Source organism: Callithrix jacchus, chromosome 7 (assembly GCF_049354715.1).
Source record: "Callithrix jacchus isolate 240 chromosome 7, calJac240_pri, whole genome shotgun sequence".
Lineage (NCBI taxonomy): Eukaryota > Metazoa > Chordata > Mammalia > Primates > Cebidae > Callithrix > Callithrix jacchus.
In genome coordinates this window covers 135,933,636-135,957,549 of record NC_133508.1, presented here as the reverse complement: position 1 = coordinate 135,957,549, position 23,914 = coordinate 135,933,636, and the positions used below count along the sequence as shown (strand labels likewise).

Sequence of the window (23,914 nt, the reverse complement as noted above, 5' to 3'; positions counted from 1 at the left end):
TTTTTTTTAACTTATTGACTGTGATAATAATCCATTATCAACTAGCTATTTCACAGCATATATTCTGTCTTTATATTGGAAGAAAATAAACAATGGAACTCATTTTATGAAAAGAAGAGCCAACTTAATTTATACCTTTATATTTTCACAGAAAGATACGAGAAAATTTGCTGGTTATCTACTCACTTCAATTCAAACATTTGAAGAAATTACGAAAATCCTGATGAGTTTTAAAACTCTTTGCTTACTCTCATATAGTGCAACCATGCATTGATCTATCATCACAGGTATGGTTTCATAAATGTCCCCTCAACCAATCAGATAGAAATTCATACCAATTTGCAAAATTGTTTTCCTTATTTTTTAAAGCTTAACACATATAAGATAATTTGGGAAAAATAGATTTTCTCATTCATCATTCTTTCAATTCATGATAATGGTAAATGGTATTCTTGAGTACTTTCTGATTTTAACAAAGGATAAAAATTCTTGGTGTAAAATCTGTTAAGTGAAGGGAGTACCCAAGTACAATTTTATTTATGTTGTGAAAAAAGTGCTATCAGCTTGAAAAGTTCAATTGTTTCCAAATTGTTAAAATGAGTCCCTATTAATCACCAAATGATTTTTTTATTTCTGTCAAATAATTTTGGATCTCATCCATTTTCAAGGCATCAACCCCTATCTCAGGCCTTCTATATTTGTTTCTGGTATAGTCCATAGTTTTGTTTTATTTTAATTGATCAACCATTCATACAGCCCTATCTGCAGATGAAAAATCTCTGATACAAAGTGGGTAAATAATTTTAAAAATGTGACCCCCACCTTATTTTAGAAAGAAAAAAGAAAAGAAACAGCAGCAGCAAACAGTCTGAAACAGCAAAGAAATTTGTTGTGGGCCAAACATAAGAAATTTAAGATGAACTGTCCCAATAAAATACAAATAAGAAATAACACAAAGAAATTGTGAAAGCTTAAGGGAAAAAGAGAGGATAATGGAATGAAAGAAGCATAAAACTTTTCCTTGAGTTCTATCATATAATTTGTATAATTCTGAAAAAAACATTTCTTGTATTAATTTCCAAAACAGTACACAAAGACATCTGTGTTTCTAAAATTAAAAATGTTATTGACATTCATAATTTTTATGATTTGTCAGGTGAGTAGTTTATTATGTTGGGAAGGCATCACTGTATGATGGTTTAGAGGATGGGCTTTGTAGACGACTGGGAGCTCAAACCCTGGCTCTCCTACTTCGTATTGTATCTGTGATCTTGGCAGTCATGTGTCAGCGTCACCTCCTACTGGTTTATGATAGATGATTTTGTGCATCTCTCCCCAACATTGTGCTCAGTGACATAATAGGTAGTTTGAAATCAGCCGAGATGAGATTATTTACACCTCTAAAATTGGCACACTAAATCAATCATGGTTTTATTCCCTATGTGCCAGCTTACCAGAATACCACTGGACCTTGGGCAAGTTTCCCAACCTTTGTGAACCTAAAGGTTTTTTTTTTTTTTCATCTGAAAAGGAAAATTAAATATGACAGGTCCACATAGGATTCTGAAAACCTTTCATTGGATGATACATTTCACATGATTCCCAGTGCATAGTAAACATCAATACTGGTATCACTGTAGCATTTTAATTCAGCCTATTGTCTGTAGAACATAGAACAGTTTCACATTTCTAACACCTTAGAAGGCATTTCAATTAGTTCATTAAAATTCCAGGAGAGAAGGACTTGTAAAAATGACTTTACTGACTTTATAGATGAAATGGTTTCTCCTAAATATTATCAGATTTCTGTAAATAAGATAAACAATTACTAATACTCGAATAGTAAATTTCTTCTATGATTAGTTTAGAAAAAATCTATTTCCCACTGTGTGTACATATGTATATATATATATCCACACACACACACATATATATACACATGTATATATATATTTTATGTGTATATACATATACACACACACACATATATATACATATGTATATACACACACACAAGAAAAAATATATATATAGAAGCTCAAGGCACCTCCTGGAATTTTAACCCATTCCCCTGAATTAGATTAACTTCGTGGCTTCAGTTCTTCAAAATTTCTTGATAAGTTAATATGAGGACTGATGCTGCTATAGGCCCCACAGTTTAGAAAGCTCTCATAGAAAAATCATGATGACAGACAGTATGTGTAACTTGAAACTTTAAAGGTAGGCCCTGTGGGAAACAAATTTAAGGAAAGATTAAACAGTCTAGAGATAACCCTGCTTAGTTGCCTACTTAAAAACTCACATCTAGGTAGTCTTCAATATGGATTATTCTTAAGATCCTTTTTTTCATTTCTGGCCTTGGAATTTAATTATTTAAAATATTTTAAAATGTCATACACATATATTTTCTGATATAGTTTATAAAATGTAAAGATCAGGTTATTGTTAAAACATTCACATTTCTAACCCAAGAAAGCATTTTAATTCGTTCATTTTAAGAATCTACTTAAGTAACTTTCTAGTAGAGAAAATAAAAACCTACTGAAGTTGAATTGAAATGTAAGTCCTTTATTACTTCAAAGACTTCATGGTAGACTGTTTACAAGGATAACTGAAATAATTCCTCCTAACCTTGTATGCACACATCTTTGCAATATGACTTTGCTGTTTCTCTCATCAAGAGCAAAACTCATTTCTCTCCCCCTTCAATCTGGCTTTGCCAGCTGACTCACTTTGGCCAGTATGACACTAGCAAATCTGATAATATTAGAGGTTTGACAAGCACATGCCCATTAGGGCTTGCTGTCCTTGTAGTCCTGAGACTGCCATGTAAAAAAGCTTGAGCTAGCTGCTGGGAGGAGAGACCACATTAGGTGGAGATGAACCATACCAGCTGTGGCTCCCTGGACTAAGCACCAGACATATGAGCAAGGTCACTGTAGACCATTCAGCCCTAGATGACCTGTCTGCTAACTGGAGTACAGTTTATCACCCACAGACTCATGAGAAAAAATAAAATAAAAATTTTCTTTGAAACTGAGCGTTAGTGGCCCATGGACCAAATCCAGTCCACTACATGATTTTGTGCATTGTCTAAGGTTGCTTTCACACTACAGTGGCAGAGTTGATTAGTTACAACAGAGACCATATGGCCTGGAGAGCCTAAAATATTTACTATCTTCTCCTTTATATAAAAAGTTTGCTGATCCCTGTTCTAAGTTTCTAAGATTTGAGGTGATTTGTTAAGCAGCAATAGATAAATGGCACAGACCTATTTTCCAAAAGGAAATATGTCCCATTTTTTACTAAATGAATTAATTTCTATGCTCACACACAAAAAAATGCAAGCCTCCCCCACTCCCATAGGGCCAGTAATCCCATCTATGACAAAAGTATTATGATTCAGTTTGCATTTCTAAAGGACAATTATGGAGACTGCTAGTTTTATACCACTATCTGTTTCTTCCCTTTTTCCACAATTGGAGCTGGGAATGCACCCACCCAATCAGGGATTACATTTCTAAGCTTCTATGTCAATTATGTGTGACCACAAGACTAGGTTTTCACTTTTAGAATATGAATGGAAATCATGCATGCATTTCTTGGGCTTTCTCCATGCTCTTCTTCCCCTTCCCACTAACTGGAATCTATAGCAACCTAACTTATAATACAGAGAATTAGAATGTCCTAGAGAAAGGAAGAGCACCAATGAAAGGAATCTTGGTCACTTAAAAACTATGTAGAGCTGTTTGTTATTTTTCTCATATATTTGTCTAAGTTATTTGTAGATTCTGGATATAAGCCCTTTGTTGGATGGATAGATTGCAAAAATTTTGTCCCATTCTGTAGGTTGCCTGTTCACTGTTCACTCTGATTATCGTTTCTTTTGCTGTGCAGAAGCTCTTTAGTTTAATTAGGTTCCATCTGTCAATTTAGGCTTTTGTCCTTGCTTATGGGTTTTAGTCATGAAGTCTTTGCCCAGGCCTATGTCCTGAATGGTATTTACTAGTTTGTCTTATTGGGTTTTTATAGTTTTAGGTCTTATGTTTAAGTTTTTCATCCATCTTGAGTTACATTTTGCATAAGGTGTAAGGAATGGGTCCAGTCTCAGCTTTCTGCATATGGCTAGCCAGTTTTCCCAACACCATTTATTAAACAGACACTTCTCAAAAGAAGACGGCATGGCCAACAAACATGTGAAGAAAAGCTCATCATCACTGGTCATTAGAGAAATGCAAATCAAAACCACATTGAGATACCATCTCATGCCAGTTAGAATGGCAATCATTAAAGTCAGGAAACAACAGATGCTGGAGAGGATGTGGAGAAATAGGAATCGCTTTTACACTGTCTGTGGGAGTGTAAATTAGTACAACCATTGTGGAAGACATTGTGGCACTTCCTTAAGGATCTAGAACCAGAAATACCATTTGACCCAGCAATCCCAATACTGGATATATACCCAAAGGATTATGAATCATTCTACTATAAAGACACATACACATGTATGTTTATTGCAGCACTGTTCACAATAGCAGACTTGGAACTTACCCAAATACTCATTGATGATAGACTTTATAAAGAAAATGTGGCATATATACATCAGGGAATACTCTGCAGCCATAAAAAAGGATGAGTTCATGTCCTTTGCAGGGACATGGATGAAGCTGGTAACCATCGTTGTCAGCGAACTAACACAAGAACAGAAAACCAAACACTGCATGTTTTCACTCATATGTGGGAGTTGAACAATGAGAATACATGGACACAGGGAGAGGAACATCACACACTGGGGCCTGTCAGGGGGTGGGGAGCTAGGGAAGGGATAGCATTAGGAGAAATATCTAATGTAAATGATGGGTTGATGGGTGCAGCAAACCACCATGGCGCATGCATACCTATGTAACAAACCTGCACATTCTGCACATGTATCTCAGAATTTAAAGTATAATATTTTTTTTAAAACTATGTAGAGCATGCACTCTCCCCAACTTAAAACACTGTAAAGTTGAATCTTCCTGAAGCCACTGAATTATCATTAGATGTCATTTTCACAGCAGGCTACTCTTATCCTAACTAAAGTAATAGTTTTATACAATATACTTTGGCATCAGAATGATTTAGTTGGTAAAATATTGGATCTTGAGTCAAAAACTCTAGGGTATTTTGATAAACTTTGCCCCAATTTTCTGAGTTGGCCAGAGGCTAGTTACTTACAGTAACTGTGATTTTATTTTCCTAGATAAAAATATACAACTCCAGATAGGCGAAACAGGAATTTCGAACACTGACCTTTCTAATTCCTACTTCTTCCAAGTAAGAGGGCTGCAATAACTGGTGATTGCCCTAGGCATGTGTCATTTTAGTCCCAAGAAATGCTTATATACCAACATAGTGCCTTAGGGTAATGTAATGGGGAAATAATCAAGGTGAGTTTTTGGCATTTGGACAGCTAGAGATAGCTTTCCCATGAAAGGGCAAATATACTTCATTTTGAGAAAATTAGAAGAAAACTGGGGAAGAGGGTTTTAGTTACATTCTGTATATACATTCAATGATGGCAGCCAATAAGTCTTAAACTTCAGGGTATATGAAGGGAACTTGTTAAAAATCATGCAAATTTGAGTACTCTCCTGTGTCCCCCAGAGGTTATATATACTTCAGAGGAACTAGAGTGGACCCTATAATCTCAAAGTCAAATGTTATGTTAAGTGATATTTTAGATAGTGACCCTTTTGAGAAACCACAGCCATGGCAGAAATTAAATTCAGGTGTTGTTTCAGTTCTAGGAAATGCAGAAATTGAGATGTGGCAGCTAAATCCTGGTACAAAAGACTTAACAGAGTTTCCAGATGAAAAGCTTCTAGATCTTAAAATAGCATTTAATGATTCTATTAAAAAATAAAAAAGTTTTAAACAAAATTGTGAAAATGAAATTGGCCTGTTTTGCCTGTGAATTACCTACTCAGCCTTCAGTATCCAATTTAAAAGTAACTTCCTCTGGAAGTTGTATTAGACATCACTGTTATGTGTGCTTATCATACTCCATAATTTCTGGTTCAGAGCAAATAGCACGGTGAGCTTAGTTATCTAATTGCCTTTCTTCCCTGTTGAACTAAATACTCTGTAAGGAAAGAAATTGTGTCTTTCTTGCTCACCAAAATATCCCCAGAGCTTATTAGGATGCCAGGAATACACCAGGTGTTTGACAAATATTTGTTGAAGGAATGAATCTCTGAATGGGAAATAGCTAGCTGATTTTATCAGCAAAGGAAATGGACGAGAAAAGTAATGAGACCAAGTGTAAACTGCCTAAAGGATGTGCTTACATGAAGCAGATGACTTAAGTAATATAAAGCCAGATGTGTATTCAGAAGATAATGTTGGGTCATGTGCCCTTGTGGGCATTTTTCTTTGGAGGAAAGAAGAGTGATAGGTTTTAGTGCAGGAACAAGGATTGGAGGTAACGTCCTATTTCAGACCAGTCTTCCTACAGGGACTATACATAGTTTTGGGAAAGGGACTTTGAAACATGTTGATTTTTTTTGTTCAGTAATATAATTATGGTAATCATTCTTCTATGTTATTAGATATTCTTTTGGATAACACTGAGGATGGGATGCTTGTGAGGAACAGCACTGGTATTTAGATTTCCCAGCTTATGAGGGAAATACCCTTCACTGGTTTAGAGTACAGCTGACTTGAAACAAAATTCATCTCTCCATAGTTACGTTTTTAAAAGAAATTGTTTAAATTTAAGTAAACTATTGATATATGTTATTTGTTTTCTTTAAAATTTGGGTTTGGGAGTTCTGTGTTTTCTAATACTGAAAGAAAAAAAAATCAAGAACAGTAACAGATTAGAGAAGAAAACAGAAAAATCCTGTGAAAAATGTCCAAATGGAGGCTGCAAAGAGGGGAAGTCATTCCTAGTAAGCAGCTAACCAGCTGAATGATCTGGAAAAAGAAAAGTCTCTCAACTCTATCTACCTGGATCTCATTAGTAAAATTAGGAGGCAGGATGAAATAATTTATAAGGTTGCTATTAGCTTTAAAATTTTTATGAGTTCAGAGCCTTTAAAAACATGGTGTCTTCAGCAGAAAACACCACTGTGATTTTTTTTTTCAATATTCCTTTTAACTATAATGGAAACAAGTTAAAAATAATAGGTCTAATGTTCACAAATCCATTAAATATTTACTCGTCACTCTCTTGATGACTATTTTTATTTAGTTCATGGTATATATAAATCATCAATATTTTCAAATTCAAAAATGCATAGGGAGGAATTTTATGGCTTCTGTGATGGCTTTGAACTAAAGTATAATTTACCTCCTTGTTTGTGTAAGTGTTTATGCTTATCATTTGTCAGTAAGCCTAAGAATCTAAGCACAATATTATATATGCATGCTAAGTGCTTAGTTTATCATTATAATTTTCCTCTTGAATTGCAAATTGTGTAATGCAGATAATTTAACTTTTCTAGGGTTCCCTTGTTTATTTTTAAAATGTTAGTGTCCAGTTAAGAACCAGAAAAAAAAACAAAACTGTAAGCCATGTGCTGTGCTAATACTGAAAATAAAATGAGTGTTATTTCCCTTGAGGGAAATGTAATTAAAGATAAAGGGGACATATGCATAGAATAATGATATTCACTATACATAACTAATAAGATAATACTGTTTTACATTTCTGTAATTTTTTTCTTGTTTTACTTAATTCTCTACTGGTACTTTTGCTTTTGTCATAAAAATTATCATTTATTTTTCTTACCTACATATTGCCATCTTCATTTTTTTATTTTCTCAAATATTCATAGACTTGTTTTCTGTAATAGATGTTGTACAGTAATTAATTGTTCATCAATTAACCTTTTCAATGCTACTTCCAACACCTACTTTTCATCCTCCACATAACAGATACTGTCAGTTACTTACTCTTAACAGCCTTTCCACTCCCAACTTCTGTGAATGGACAAGAGATGCAATTGTCATCACTGACAAGTGAGACAACACCTTCTAGGAATTTATTTCCATAGTCTTCAGACAAAAGGAGGAGATACCTTTTCATCCCATCTTAACAATCTTATACGAAGCTTACCTGAAGTTGCTGTAGCCATTTGGCAAGTCTGGGGAGACTAACAGACACACTGAGGAGAGCTGAAAATCAGGATAGAAATAGCCTAGGCGTTTGGTGAAATTCATGAGCTTCTGAATTATGCCACCGCATACCACCCTATCTCTATAAAAGAAATCTTAATATGTGACGTAATAAATTTTCCTTATTGTTTAAGGCACTTGTAGTTGGGTCTTCTGCTTCTTGTAGCTGGAACTTACACTCAGCATTCTTGTATTTACTACCGCCATATATCGGAACTCTGTATTCTCGTAGAGCCTGGCTAGTCCAAAGTCTTAGAAAAAATAACATACCAACACTGTTTCTTTTGAGACAGAAGCTGGTCATGGATGTCAGCACTACCCCAACCATATGATGATGATAATAGCTTACGAGTATTGAGTCCTCATAATAAATGAAAAAGACATTGTGATATGAATATTACATGTTACTCTATTTGATTTTTCACTACAGACCTCTAAATTGGGGAGTCATAATATCAATTTTCATCAAATGCAGAAGATCTATCAGAGCAATAATAAAACTGCCATGGTCCCCACAGATAATAAGTGAATAAATTCAAGTCTGTTGGGAACAGGCTAGTAATCATTATGTATCTCTTAATGCATGTGGATAATTGAGATATGGACTATATATGCACATTTCGCTGTATGTAGCTTTAAAATGAACAGAGTAGCACTTCATGTTCTCTAGGGTTATCACTTATATTGTTGCTCTGTGCACTGATTACACTAACGGTTTGCAGGTTGTGGACTGGGGGTATGTAACACTATACAGTATATATACATAGCATATGATAATTTAAGGAAGAATATTTAAATGACATCAAGTAATGTTGGCATTCCTCTATACTGATATATTTTTAGCACGTTTTCACTGGTAGTTTCAAAATTATATTTACATTTCTGAACACAATTAAATAAAACATGCTGAATACCCCTGGACATTACCGTACAGGCCTTCCATACTCAAAAAAATCACGTAGTAAAATTGGAAAGCAGCTCATTAAATTGAATCAATGTTTATCATTTTTTAAATTACAGTTTTTTTGATGGAGAATCAAGGAGACTCAGTGTAGTATGATCTCTAGACCAAATTCAAGATCTGTAGTAACTAAAGCTTGGTAAAAAAATTGGTAAAATTCATTTTTTGTAAACAACTTTTTCAGTAATTAAGGTATACCTTGCTCTACTTACTAGACATATACTTTAAAATCAATTTTTAAATTAACATTTTTTTATTTTACAATGTTTGATACATAAAAATAATATATTGCAACTTACATGAAAGTAATGAAGCATAAAAATAAAATAGTCACGAACCCTCCAGCCAGCTAATAAGGTAGATATTACCGATATCACTGAGGCTGTATCTATGCTTTCCTCCAAATCCCATCCCTCTGCCAAACCCAAAACGCAATCCGTATCCTAGACATTGGGTTAATTGTTCCTTTGCTTTTGAAAATAGTTTCTATTACAAATGTATTTATCTCTAGATTTTACACTTCATAGTTTGGTATTATAGTCTATATGGTCTGCAACATGCTTTTCTCACTCAAGGCTGTTTCTCAGATTCAACAGGTTGTTGCACATAACTGTAATTTGTTAATTTTCATGGCTGCATAATATTCCTCTGAGTGACAATACAACTTCTTTTCAAGTCATCAGTCAAACGATATTTTGATTATTTCTAGGTTTTCAAAAATTGTTATTAGAAATATGTAAATAATGTGTTATATTTCCATTCCTTTCTGGTTAACATATCAACAATTAAAAGAAGTGAATTGAAGTCTCTCCCTATGAGAATTTGTTATTTTGTTATTGCTTTTTCAGTCATTTTTGCTGTATACATTTTGATGATTTTTTTTTTTTGAGATGGAGTTTTGCTCTTGTTACCCTGGCTGGAGTGCAATGGCACGATCTCGGCTCACTGCAACCTCCACCTCCTGGGTTCAAGCAATTCACCTGCCTCAGCCTCCCGAGTAGCTGGGACTACAGGCATGTGCCACCATGCCCAGCTAATTTTTATATTTTTTTAGTATAGGCAGGGTTTCACTATGTTGACCAGGATGGTCTTGATCTCTTGACCTAGTGATCCACCCGGCTCGGCCTCCCAAAGTGCTGGAATTACAGGCATGAGCTACTGCACCCGGCCCATTTTGATGATATTTTATTAGCTGCACACAAAATAATTATTAACTCTTTCTGGTAAATTGATTTTATATAATTGGGTATTTATCCACTTTATTACTTTTATATTTTTATTCATTAAAATTTATTTTATCTCTAATAGAACTACGGTAGTTTCTAAAAGTTTACTATTTGCCTGCTGTATTTTCATACTTTTTTCAAATTTTCCATATCTTTGGTTAGTTGTCAACATTTAGAAGAGCCAATGTAAGGTATCTTTTTTGTTGATAGTTAGCCCGTGTCTTGCATAAGCTTTCCTGGAAAACAGACCTTGAGGCAAAAGTTTATGTGTTGCAGCTTTCTTGAGGATAGAATTTTAAAAAGGCAAAAGAAAAGGAAAAATTAAGGCTAAGAAGTGTGTTCCCAAATATTTTCACAGCCTTGCATCCCAGTTGATTGTTAATTGTTGCAGGAAGTCTCCAGAGAGGCTATATTAAACTATTGTAAAAAATAATAATTACAGAAAGGGATGGCAAACATTTATTTGCTGGCTCCCTCCATTTTCTCTCCTTTATTGGTTAAAGTCTATCACTTTGCATTAATGCTGCTATATTTTGGGTTGTGTTAGTGCACCCCTCCAGATATATGTTGGAGAAGGCAAAGCCTCCACGTGACTAATACAGCCAATGGGTAGGTTCTGTGTCTTTATGTCAGTAGATGCAGTTTGTGGAGGCTCCTAAATCTGTGGTAATGGAGATGGCAGTACCAGTGGCAGTATCAAGGACATCACAACTGTGGAAGGTGTGAGTCTTCGCTAGAGCCTCTCTTGCTCTACTTGACACCAGAGAGGCAAGTGGCTGAGGTCCAGTGATGCAGGTGGTTTCAGGCAGATCTCAGGGAGTCCATAAACTGGCCCTAGTACAGTCCATCTCTGCACCACCTGGATCTGCTTGCACTTAGTCTCATCTGAGTGCAAGTGCTCTCACTTTTTCTCTGAGAGCTGAGGTGTAAGCCTAATCTTTTTTAGGAGGTAGCCAGTTGCAGCAAACCAAGAAACTTAAAGTGTTAGCCAATCACAGTTACAGTCCACACTGCTGCAGCTGGTCTAGGGCTATAATTAAAGGATTTAAGGAAGAAAAAGTGCAGTGGGGGGGGGAGAGAGAGAGGGAGAGAGAGAGAGAGAGAGAGAGAGAGAGAGAGAGAGAGAGAGAGAGAGAAATTCAGAGAGAAGAGAAAACAGCATTATATTAGGTTTCAAATATTCAAAACTTGTAAGGATTCAGAAATTATATCATCTCTAGTTTTTTCTTATTTTCATCCCCCCTCCCACTAACCAGATGTCAAACATTTTCTACTTATTATGGAATTGATCTTTTTAACGTTTATCCCTTCATGAATACTTTTAGAATGAAAATATATTTTTTAACCTTGCCTAAATGCAGTGAGAATGGATTTGTTGTGTAATTTCTAAAACTGATTCTCTTATGGGCGGTACATCATGCAGCAAAATGCCAATTAGGTAATGAAGTTTCTCACAGTTCTACTCTGAAGGGGGTGTGAAGTGAAGCTACTGTAAAAAAAATGTAAAAGAAAAGAAAGGAAAAAGAAAAGCAACCAGAAGGCTAATTGCTCCAGATTTCATATTTAATACAAGAATTACTTTGAAATCTTAACCAAAAAAACGTTTTTTAGATACAGCTTGATGAGATGTAAATCAACAGTAGAAAAGAGAAAGGAAGGGTAAATATATTTTAAAACATAGTTAGTGGAAGGGGGTTGAGAATAGCATTGTATGCTATAAAGATATGGGCATACGTAGAAATTCTTGAACCTTGGGAAGAAACAAAGAGAATAGAGAAACAAGGGAAGGAGACAAAAGAAGTGAAAGCATTGAAGGGTTTTGTGAAGAGTTCAGATGACACTATTTTGAGAAACATTACAAGACTGCCACGAAGTCAAGGCATGGTGTTAAAGAAGAACTTCAACAATCAGAACTTTCTCCCTTGGCAGAGTATCCGAAAATATGTTAATTATTTTGATAATAGATGGATGCCCAGAAGAATACCAGGAGAGCAATATTCAGGATGCCAAGAGAGTATATGTAGGATCAGTTTTCACCAATGTGGGAAAAACGATTGGTGATAAAAAAAAGTGACAGGGCAATTAGGACAATTAGAAAAGCAGGGGCCATTAAACCCATGGGGTTCTTGTCTGTTTGCTGGTTTTCTGCCTGCTTTGTGGACACCTTAGTGCTTCCTTCCTTCCAAGCAAAGAAGGAGCTCTGAGGGCAATTCTTGGGCTGGCATTCTGGAAGAAAGACCTGGTTATAGAGATAGAGTGAAAGTTACCGAGAGATGGTAGAATATAGAGCAGAGAAAGATTAGAAAGTCAAGATTGCAAAGGCAAGCTTGGAATCAAGTAAAGCAATCTCAACACATTCATTTGACAGCTAAGATGCTGAAACTGGAACCAAGGCAACAGACCAGGAACCTGGGCTCTAGCTGGAGAGGTTTCTGAGAGCATTTCTGCGCACTTTGTCCTGGAGGAAGTTACCTTAATGCTACAAGTAGCAGTCAGTTAAGACACTAGTCAACTCTTAAATTTGATTTGTGTGTGTATGTGTGTGTCTTTTTTTCTTTCCTTATAGTGAAAAAGTAATTTCAATGATTTTTCTTAAGCCATACATGCTGATAACTCTCAAATCTAAAATAAGAAAAGAGCTTAAGCCAGGCTAAGTGGTGAATGCCTGCAATCCCAGCACAGTGGGAGGCTGAGGTGTGTGGATTGCATGAGCCCAAGAGTTCAAGACCATCCTGGGAAAAATGGCAAAACCCCATCTCTACAAAAAGTACAAAAAATTAGCTGGGTGTGGTGGTGTGTGCCTGTGGTCCCAGCTACTTGCAAGGCTGAGGTGAGAAGATCACCTGATCCCAGGGAGTTTCAGGCTGCAGTGAGCTGAATTCATGCCACTGCTCTAGCCTAGGTGACAAAGCAATACACTATTAAAAACAAAAACAAAACAAAAAACCAACCAAACAAAAAAGGCTCATCTTGTCTAGGTCATATTTTCTTTTGTTTTCTTATTGAGATGGCTCAACCGCAAGATCTTGGCTCACCGCAACCTCTGCCTTCTAGGTTCAAATGATTCTTCTGCCTCAGCCTCCCAAGTAGTTGGGACTAGCATGTGCCACCACATTCGGCTAATTTTTGTATTTTTAGTAGAAGTGGGGTTTCACAATGTTGGCGATGCTGGTCTTGAACTCCTGGCATCCAGTGATCAGCCTGCCTCGGCCTCTCAAAGTGCTGAGATTACAGGCATGAGCCACCATGCCTGACCAGATCATTTCATTTGGGCATCTGCCAAGTAATTCAGAGGTAAATGCTACAAAGTTAGGGTCATTATCTTATAGCCCAAATCTCTCTCCTTCTATTTAAAATCTAAAGCTTTTAATATCAACATCTGCCAAATACTTCAAGGTGGAATTATTCTTAATTATTCTTTCTTTCGTGTTTTTCATATTTATTTGATCACCGATTACACGTCATGAACTTCTCTCAGATCTTTTACCACTTTTTATTCCTGCCACTCTCAGGGTTGTCTCATGTGCTAGTCACATCCTGCCTTTAATATTAAAATTTGCTTCCATACTTCGTCTTTCTACCTCCAGTCCATTATTCATATCTGTGTATTCATTTTATGACACAAATATAATTGGGTCAAATCCTGCATGAAAAGTTTTGATGATTTATCCTTTTATTTACATAAGATAACTGAAGGAAAAGAATTATTTAATATTTTGAATAAAATTCACGTGAAAAAGTAAACACATGAGAATACAAACAAATCATGAAGAGTGATGAAGGAATACCCTGAAAATTACGTCTATTTTAAAATCAACCAAAAAAAAGAACAACAAGATACTGAACAAAACTGGAAATATATAGTTATAGAATATAATAGAAACACTTTTATAAAAAAATGATTAAAATATGTAAAGTATATGTTCCAATAGCAGAAAAGATTTAATGATAAGTGTTGTACGGATAGCTACTTAGCTATAACATCAGTTTAAATTCACATAGTACACAAAGAAAATTGTGTAAGAATTGAAATTATTTAAAACTAATGGACTGCAGTATGTTATCAAGACTTTGGTGGGATACATTTCTGAAAAATTCTTTTTTACAATTTTTTAGTAATCTTTTGATGCATATAACACATAAAACAAAAGCATAGTCATAAGTATTCTTCTTGATGAAGTGTTACAACGTAACTATGCTTGTGTACCTACCTGCCAGACCAAAAACTAGAACCTTACCAGCATCCCAGAATTACTTTTCATGTTCCCTTCAAGGATTTAATAACCCCAAGGGTACTTCCCAACTCTAAAATCATAGATAAGTTTTGCCTGGTTTTGATTTTTATATAAGATAGTCATGCAGTATTTATTAGTCGGGTTTCTTTTACTCAACATTATGTATTTGGTTATTATCTATGTTGGTGCAGGTAGCAGTAGTTTATTTTCACGAATTTATAATATTATATACGAATATACCACAATTGATTTACTCATTCTATTAGTGATGAATATTTGGGTTGTTCCCACCTTTTTGCTAAAATGAATAGTGCTGCTGTGATCATTAGAATGTTTGTTTTTTTGGGATGCTGAATATATTACTCATTTCTCTTGAACATACCAAGAAGTGGAATTGCTGGTAATGCTCATATGCAGCTTTAGAAGGTACTGTTTAACCATTGTTTATGGTTCTGGTACCAGTTCATATTCTCACTAGCACTGCATGAGGTTTTGGTTGCACCACATCCTCACCGACACTAGAATTATCCGTCTTTTTCATTTTATCTGAGTGGGTTAGTAGACATCACAATCTGGTTTTTAATTTTCATTAACTTGATGATCATTGAAATTGAGCATCTTATATCACATCCATTGGTCATTTGTATATAATCTTTTGTGAATTGTCTATTCAAGTCCTTTGCCAATCTTTCTACTGGATTATACACTTTAAAAAATTGTTTTGAAGGTGTTCTTAGTTTATTCTAGATACGACTTTTGCTATATATATGTGTGTGTATGTGTGTGTGTGTGTCTATGTGTTTTTTACCATGTGTCTTGGTTTTGATTCTATGTTCTTGATTATTGAACATCCTTAAGTCGACTGTAATAAAACTTACACACTTAACTCTATTATCAATTTTATTATATTTTCCTTTATGTAAAATTAACATGTTGTGTCCTGATTAATAAATCATTGCCTCTTCCAACAAAAAACCCATAGTAAATTTTCTTAATCTCTTTGTTTTAATTTTAAAATGTTGACCTACAATTCTTCTGAAATTTACTTTTCTGTATGGCTGAGGTAGTTGTCAAAAATGGTAATTTTTCTGTATGAATATTTAATGGAATCAGTAACATGTATTCCCCCTGACCCTACAGTGTCATCTTTGTCATATGGCCACATAAATGTGGGTCTCTTTTTGGACTCTCATTTGTTTCTTTCATCTATTTGTCTTTTTCACACTGTCATTTTTACTGCAGTTTGAAAATAAGACATGATAACCGGTAATGAAAGTCCTTCTGTTTTTTTTTTCTCCTACAAGACTGCTTAGGCTATTCTTGGATTGTTGCATTTCTAGACAAATTTTAGAATCAGATGATCAATTTCCATCAGAATAAAAACTCATCTGAGATTTTGATTGGGAATGTGTTGGATCTTTAGATCATTTTTTGGAGAATGACCATCTTATAAACTGTTATTTCTTACAACTCTTGAGCATGTTATATTCTTTCATTTATTTACGCCTTCAATAATTTCTGTCAACAAAGTTTTGTAGTTTCCAGGATACAGGGTTTGTACATATTTTATTAAATTATTTCTGAATAGCTTCTGTTTTCTGCTATTGTTATATTTGAAATTTTTTATTATATATTATCTTTCTAGCATACAGATATGCAATTTATTTTGATGTATTGGTCCTGTATTTTGTGACCCTGTTAGAGTCACTTAGGAATCTCAATAATTTGTCTAGATATTCTTTTGGATTTGCTACATACGTAATCATATATTTTATAAATGGCAGTTTCATTTATGTCTATAACATCCTTCTCCCTTCCATTTCTTTTATCATGCATTTTTGCACTGAGACCTCCAGACACTTGTCCTATTTTCAGTTTCTGAAAATGCTTTCAACAATTTACAGTTTACTATGGTATTTGTGGAAACTTTATCTGAAGTGCTTATGTAGAACAGAAGACTCATCTGTTCTTACCTTACTAAAAGAATTTTTTAAATAAATGATATTTAACTTTGTAATCTATTGATATAATTTTATGCATTATTATTCTTTTCTGTTCATGTCAATTATATTCATCTGTTTTTCATTGGTAAAACACCATTACAGTTCATATAATAAAACTGATCACTTTAATAAATTGTTCTATTTGGTTTGCTAATATTTTTTTCAGAAACTTTTTTCATCTATAGTCCTGAAACAGGTTGATTTGATGTGTGATATTAATTTTTTTGTAATATTTTTCCAGATTTTGATATCAGAGTTATATTAGTCTCATAAAAAGAATGGAAAGTGTTTCCCCTAATTTTTAACCCTCTGGACAGGTTTATGCTGGTATGGTATTATTTCTTTTTAAAGATTTGGAAGAATTCACTGGTGAAGTCAACTTGAAAGACTGTTTTTTTTGTGTAACATATAGGACCTGTAGTAATGTCCTCTACTTTGTTCCTGATATTGGCAAGTGAGTTTTCACCTATTGTACTTGATCGGCTCTGTAAGCGGTTAGAAATTTTATTCTTCAAAAACAGAAAGCAATTTTGTATTTGTTCAATTTCTCTGTGGTGTGTTTGCTTTCTACCATATTTCATTGATTTCTGCTCTTATCTTTATTACTTCAGTCTACATTTTTGGGTTTAATGTGTTGTTTATTTCTTTTGCTTCTTAAGATAGAAACTTAGATGTTATCAGCTCTTTTTCTCTTTTAATGTAAGAATTTAAGGCTGTAAACAAGTCTCTAAGAAACAATATTATTTCAAAAGTTTTGATATACTATATCATACTCTATTTAGCACATAGGTTTTGTGTATCCATTGTGACTTATTTCACTCATGTATTATTGAAAAATATGTTGCTTAATTTCCAAAAGTTGGCGATTTTATACTTATTTATGTTATTATTTTACAATTTAATTTAGTAGTGGCCAGGAGTATATTCTCATGTATTATTCATTTGCTAATCATAATTTTTAGTACAATTGAGTATGCAATTAAAGAAAATACACATTTTATGATAACTGTATGCACTGGTCAATTTATGCCAATAAGTGATTTGTTGTATTTTTTAGATATTCTTTATTCTTACAAGTTTGTTTGTTTTATAGGCTATGAATATTGGTGAGTTAAACTCTTTCCTGTAATTTCGGAATTCTTTTTTCTCTTTTTACTTCTGCTAAATTTTATCTATCTAACCGTCCATCCATGTATCCATCCATCCATCCATCATCCATCTACAGTAACATGTTAAGTTACTGGGTATATACAAATTTATAATTTTATATACTTCTGTTAGTTTGACCTTTGGTCAGCATTTCTCTAGAAATTGATCTAGTCTTAAAAATCCAGTTTTTCTCACATTAATGTAATAGCCACCTTTCTTTTGAGTAGTGTTTTTATAGTATATATTTTTCACATCCTTTTACAATTAGGCTTTTTGTTTTCTTATATTTAAGATATGTTTCTAATAAACAGCATTATTAGAAATAAAATAAAAAGTTTTATTTCTAAACTTTTTACTCAATATTTAATCTCTTTTAATTTAATATAATTACTATGGGGGTTTGATAGTTATTACCATATTTGTTATTTTATAACTTATCTGTTTTGTATTTTTATGTCTTTTCTTATCGTCTTTAGAATTAATCATTTATTTTTCACTATTCAATTTTCCCTCTACTACTTTGTTAGTTATACATTTCTTTGTGTTTGTTTTATTGTGGATAATATAATTATTAAAACATGCATCTTTGAAATATAAGTTATTACTTTCTCACTGCCCAGATGATATAAGGATCTTGGAATGGTTTGACTCAATTTATCCCGCTTCTGCTTTTTGAGTTTTTATAATACATTTTAATTCTGTATGCATAAAGCCCCCAAGCCACAAGTATGATTGTTATCTAACATCATTATTCATTCATATTTGTGTACTTATCCTTCTTTTTGTCATTTTCTTCATTTTTATTCCTTTGAAATAATTTTCCTTCTATCAGAATTTTTTTTAGTTTAACTCTCTCAGCATTTGTTTATGTGAAATTTTGATTTCATTTTAATATTCAAAGGATATTTTCTCTTTGCATAGGATTCTCTTTGATGAGTTGGATATTGCTTCATTGTCTTGTTTGATTGTTTCTTTTTTGTATGTATTGATGCTCTTTTAAGGCAATGTTTCTATTATTGTGACTATTTGTGTGATTGCTTCACTTTTGTATCTATCCTTCTTAACTTCTGAACTCAATGGTTGATGTGTTCTATCATTAGCTGAACATTTGTGGCCATTGTGTATGCAAATACTGCTCCTGCCCCTTTCTGTCTGTGCTTTGCTTATGAGATCCAATTACATGCTTATTGGATCTTTATACCACCTAACAGTTTTCTTCCGCTTTCTGTATTTTCGTTTTTTCTGTACCTCAGTTTGCCTGATTTCATTAACTCATTTTCTACTTTATTATCCTCTGTTGTACTGTCTAGTCTTTTTTAAGATACATCTTTAAGTTTTTCATTATAATTATTATATTTCTCAGTTCTAAAATTTTTATTTATTTATGTTTACATATTCTAATTTGCTGGTGGAATTCTCAATTTTTTCATCTATTTTCTCTAATTTTTCCTGTATTTATTTTAATATGTTAATTATATTTACTTAGAAGTTCTTGCCTGTTAGTTTCTAATGTATTATCATCTGTTCTTTCTTTTTTCGTCTTTTATCTTATTTTAAAAATTCATGTAGTCTTTTTTTTCCCTTTCTGGTAATATATAATCAAATGTTTGTCATTAATAAATTTTTGTCACTGTAGCTTCTCCATATGATATTATCTTCCTCCAGAGAGGGTTCAAGTTTACTATTTATTTATTTATTTATTTATGGCCAGGAAGTTAGAGTAAGTAAAGTTAGGGTTGATTTAATCAGAGACTGAGCTAAATCAAGATCAGTTACAGCTTTGGTATGATTTTTTTCTATGTCTGGCTTGTTCTCATTCAGTGTACCCATCCACAACGTTTTTTTTTCTTTTTCTCTTTCTTTTCTTTTTTTTTTTTTTTGAGATGGAGTTTCGCTGTTGTTACCCAGACTGGAGTGCAATGGCATGATCTCGGCTCACCGCAACCTCCGCCTCCTGGGTTCAAGCAATTCTCCTGCCTCAGCCTCCCGAGTAGCTGGGACTACAGGCGTGCACCACCATGCCCAGCTAATTTTTGTAGTTTTTTAGTAGAGGCGGGGTTTCACTATGTTGACCAGGATGGTCTCGATCGCTTGACCTAGTGATCCACCCGCCTCGGCCTCCCAAAGTGCTGGGATTGTAGGCGTGAGCCACAGTGCCCGGTCTCCATCTACAACTTTTGTACTAGAACGTAGTTTATTTACTTAGGTCATTCTCTCTGGTATGCTGAGAAATGTTTTTTAGTTGTTGTTTACTCAACTTGGCAAGAGTGCAAACATCTCCCATCTGTTTTTCTGAAGCTGTTCAACTTCTTGGCTCTCACCCGTGTAGCTTTAGAAAATGGCAAATATCCGGTGAGGAAAATTTGTCAAGTGTCAGGGTCACTCTACCCCTCTCTTCTTGCTAGGATCTTAGCCCCAGAGATCTCAAATTTCATCTTTAAGCCTGGGAATCTACCAAAACTTTGCTCTTTTCTTTGTCCCTGTAGTTTGTTCTACAGCAGGAGGAAAGCCTGGATTATCAGATGATTATCCTGAAACCAGAATTGGCGAATATCCTGAGGAAAAAACTATTATCAGTCCAAGAGCTTATTGTTTTTAACTTTGTCTCCATCCAAAATCTTCAGTTTCCCTAGTCCTATTTATGCTTGCAGTTCCCCAGTGCCTCTAGGCTGCTACAACAAAGTATCATAGACTAAGCAGTTTATAAACAAAAAAAAATTATTTTTTATAATCCTGGAGTCTGGGAAGTCCATGACCAAAGAAAAAGGTGTCTGGCTTATAGATAGTGTCTTTTCACTGTGTCTTCACATGGTGAAAGGAAAGAAGGAGCTCCCATGGGTCTATTTGATAAAGGTACTAATCTCATTCACAAGGGCTCTGCCCTCCTGACCCAAGCACCTCACAAAAGGCCTCACCATCACCTTTGGGTGAGGACCTCAACATACAAATTTTGAGGAGGACACAAACACTCAGATCATAGTACACTTGTACGTTTTTAATCAGTAAACTTTACTTTTAGAGTAATTTTAGTTTTATAAGAAAAATTGAGCAGAAAATGCAGAACTCATATGCACTTTAAAAAAATCACCATTTATTGTTCTCAACAGGAATGTTGGTCTATTTCAAGGCATTCCACCGTGCTAATATACCTGGAATTATATCTGAAGCAGTATCTCTCAAGGTGATCAATACATTCAAAAGGAATCACCACTTAAAAATCTAACACAAGTTCTCCAAGTTGTAAATAATATACACATCTATTTAAATAAAAATCCAGGAAAATAAATATTTTCAGCAAAAATAAAAAGTATGAATATCTACATTATACAAAGAGGTCATACAAGTTAATAATTAAAATATTAATATCTCAATAGCTGGTTGGATAGTTTGTAAAAGGTTTTAAAGAGGAGGTGAATTGAACAACTAAACATTTAAGAACTTGCTAGACCAATGAGCTTATCGAAAATGAGAATGAAAATAAATATTTTTTTTCCCATCAAATCAGCTCTGATGGCTGTTAGATATGACTTCTGAGGCACTGGACTCTGATCTGTACTGCTAGCAATTGGCTAAATTTTGCTTTAAACTGAAAAACAGTGCCTTGAAATCCTGGTGGTATCATCTACCTTACCACAGGAAATACTACCATCTTGAAATTGCTGCTGACTCTGTTCCAATATACTAGCTTACACTTTGATACTCTCAGAACATATCAAGCCCGAGTTTGCCATATCCTCTTCAACCATGATTTGATTTGCTCTCCACCATTCTTGGGGTTCTCTCTGTGATCAAATGAATTCCTTTATACTTTCCCTTCCCATTCCTGACTTTCTTCTCTTTCTATAATAAAATCCTATTATTACTACTAATAAAGTAAATATGGGTTATAATAATATCCACCATAAATGTGTCAGTGGTAAAACTGGCAATTTCAAATTGCTAGTGCCAAAGCAAACTTGTTAGGAAAGCAGAAATGTATAATGGAAGCAACTAAGTATTCAAAAATAAGAGAGTGATTAGGAAAAGTGTTTATCAGTTTTATATATTTTTATACACACAACCCCTAGGACACATTCACTTTTAAATGACTTATAAAAATATTTAGAATATCATGGATAAAATAAAGACACAAAAAGTCAAAAAAAGGAAGGGAGAAAATGAAATCAGAGATATTAGCACAAAAAAGATATATGGGATATTGCATCATAGGGTTTTAGAGATAAACTGGCCTCTGTTTTTTTTTATCTTCCCACCAGCCAAGAGGAGAGAAAAGCACCATCAATTGTAATGCCCACAAACGTCTAAAGATAAAACAAACCAGTTGATTAGAAACAATATGGTTTGTCCTGAAACGAGAGAAATTTCTGCATAGATAAGCTCCCTTTCACCTAGATCCATTTTTTCAAAAATATTTTGTAAGAATGAAACTCCTTTTTCAAAAAATGTCTCATGCAAATCCTCAACATTTAAACCAGTAAAGTAGATAAAATCGACATGCTCAGGTATAAAAACTTGGTAGGATTTTCTCGACAAAGAGAAGTCTTAAAACTAAGGAGAAAGTGCAGAGGAAAGAACATCAACTTTTAGATTAAGCAGACTAGTACAGACACCAATTCAATCATTTACTGTCTGCAACTGAACCTTTTTAAATCACAGTTTTCTAAGCTTTGACATGTAGTATTCCTTCATTACAGGGTTACAAAGATGAAATAAAAGACAAAAATTATATAAGGAACCGTACATAGAATGTGCCAGAAAAATACTGATTTCCTTTCTTTTTCTCTGCTTTGGTGATTCATAATTCAAGATTTTCTTAAGCTGATTTTAATAGATTATTAATTATTATAATAGATTTCTATATTAGTTACTTTATAGGGAAGAGTTTTGTAAGCCAGAGTTTATTCACTAATTAATTGATAATTAAGGTCCTAGTACTTATGTCAGATACTCTGCCAGGCACTGTATTAGGTGCTGATATGATTATTAATCTTATGATGATTAATTTTTCTTTATAGCTGTAGTTACATTCTTTTTCATATATAATGTTAAAGATATGCAACTTCTTTTTTATTGATTTGCACTTTCTGCAGTTTATCTCCTTTAATGGTCTTTTGAAGAGCTAATGTTCAAATTTAATCATTCTACTTGTTTTTCATTTATAAATTAATAATCTATATTTGTATCTTTATTAATTCTTCATTGCTTTTCTCATACTCAGAGTAATTATTTCTAGCTTCTTGACTAGAATGATAAATCCATTTATTTTCATTCTTTCATATTTAATACAAATTCATTAAAGCATTAAATTTTCTTTGGAGTTAGGTTTGGCAGTATCTCACCAGTTTTAAACCTTCTGTAATTATGATTTTGATTTCATCTTTTATCTGAGTTAAGAGAACCTTTCTGTTCATCAGAAGCTAATAGTTGCTCCAGCATCTCAATATCAGTTAATCTCTTTTTACATAACAACATATTTTTTAGCTGAGCACACGACCACCAGCCTAAAGAGTGCTACTTCCCAACTTCTCTTGTAGCTGGGTTTACCACGTAACTAAATTCCATGAGGAGATACAAGTGAAAGTGATGGAATGATGAAATGGGGCAAACTCTTATTCTGAAAGGAAAAGTATGTCTTCCTCATCTTAATGCCTGAAATGCAGACATGAAGGAGACAGGAACTGGAGCAGCTACTTTGGACCCCAGGGTGGAGATGGCCAGTCGAGGTGTGTGGAATAAGCAAATATTAATAGAAGAAGCCCAGGTGCCTGACACCAAGGAGCTTCCCTATGTTTATAAAATAATTGTTTGTGAGAAAAAATTTCTATTTCATTTACAACTTGCTGAAACCCTACATCTGCAACTGCCATTATAACTAATACAGTTAATAATTTTTAGTTTCATTGCATTGTTATCGAAGAATATATAATGTACAAAGTCTGCCTGGAATATATTGAGATATCTTACGTTACCTCGTAGGTGATTAAGTTTTGTAAATATTTTCTGTATTGTTGGTTAGTTTTTAAAGTTATTTAACTGTGTGTGTGTATATGTGTAAGTTTCATATGTATTTATATGTGGTTCAATCTATCTAATCAATCACCTTACTACTTTCCATGCTATGCTCTATAAAGCACTTCTATGGAAATTGATAGGTTCACCTCAAATAAAAAGTTTAATGGT

At 33.9% G+C, this 23,914-nt stretch overlaps 1 long non-coding RNA gene across 1 annotated transcript in view; it reads left to right on the top strand.

Moving 5' to 3' along the window:
• The window catches only part of LOC128928227 (uncharacterized), a 58,076-nt gene extending 34,162 nt beyond the window's left edge, over nucleotides 1–23,914 (top strand). The window contains exon 2 of the long non-coding RNA XR_008473050.2: nucleotides 152–23,914. This is a non-coding gene — a long non-coding RNA (uncharacterized LOC128928227). The remainder of the gene's footprint in view (nucleotides 1–151) is intronic.